This window comes from Brachycentrus maculatus, unplaced genomic scaffold (assembly GCF_059751285.1).
Source record: "Brachycentrus maculatus isolate JH-2025_06_01 unplaced genomic scaffold, ASM5975128v1 h1tg000064l, whole genome shotgun sequence".
Classification (NCBI taxonomy): domain Eukaryota; kingdom Metazoa; phylum Arthropoda; class Insecta; order Trichoptera; family Brachycentridae; genus Brachycentrus; species Brachycentrus maculatus.
In genome coordinates this window covers 1,002,501-1,003,932 of record NW_028280818.1, presented here as the reverse complement: position 1 = coordinate 1,003,932, position 1,432 = coordinate 1,002,501, and positions in this window count along the sequence as shown.

Sequence of the window (1,432 nt, the reverse complement as noted above, 5' to 3'; positions counted from 1 at the left end):
TTTCGTAAAAAAAACGTTTCCCAGTGTTACAATCAAACACTGTTACAATCGACCTGTGTAACATTTATCCTGGGTTTCCCTACATACTACGTATACAAATTCAAGTACTTTTGAATATGTGTTGAATATGTGTTTAATATATGGTTAATATGTGTTTTCACACTCCAATATGTTATCTAATCGTCCGCCTCCGTAGTGTAATGATCAGCACGCTCGGCTACCGTTCTGGAGGTCCCGGGTTCGATTCCCAGGGGGGGTCAAATAAATATAGGTGATTTTTTCACTCTAATATTTATTTAATAATACCCTTGACTGGTACCTGAAGCGGAGAGCTGATCACCTTTCCTTCATGTGTAAACGATCAAGATAGCACTGCGTTTATATGAAGCAGTGCCCTATGCACCATTGGGGTGCGGATAAGGGTTAAACAATATGTATTTAATATTACCTTGGACTGGTGCCTGTAGCGTTAGACTGATCACTTTGCCTTTATATAATTGACGATCAACTTTGCACTGCATCCGTTTGATGCAGTGCCCTATGCACCATTAGGTGCGGACGAGGGTATGACGATGAATAACATTAAAATTATGTTTTTTTTCCAAATGCTGTTTTATTTTATCGAGCCCTGACCATTACTACTAACCTCTTTACCCTCTTATATTTATTTCATATTACCCTGGAGTGGTCCTCGAAGCGCAGGAGTGATCACCTTGCCTTCATGTAAGTAACGATCAAGATAACACTGCGTCAATGCGATGCAGTGCCCTATGCACCGTTAGGTACAGATAAGGGTTAGGAGAAGAAGAATCCAACTATCTAAGTAACCTTAAGTTACTCAGATAGTTGGTTTCTTCTAAGTCAATACCATGCAGTGCCCTATGCACCATTAGGTGCAGATAAGGGTTAGAAGAAGAAGAAACCAACTATCTGAGTAGCCTCAAGTTTTTCTGTTCTTATCTACTCGCTCCGCAAAAAAAATGTACAGCCTTTTATTGCTTTTTATTTTACATTTTGCCCTGTGTTTTCTTATTTATTATTTAAAAAAATTAACTCCTTACTTTTCAATAACTCTATTATTTTCAAAACCATGTATTTATTTTTAAGAAAAACATTTTTTTTTCAATAAAATATTGTGTTTTAAGAAAAAAAATCTAATTTGTTAAATTATACCTGGATTTAAAGAAAATTAACTTGCGGCATATCGATTATCCCGCCTCACTCCTTTCAACAACGTCATATATCAAAAAACTCTATTTTTCAGGATATCATTTTTAAAATCGTCGTTTTTAAATTTATCGAAGTTGTGGGAAATTTAATGAATGTTGTACCGACCTTGATATGTTCTACTCCAATCTTTCAAAATTTAAAGCTAAATTGTTCGAAATCTTATAAACCTAAAAAAGTAATTCTATTCCCTGTCCTTTCCTTT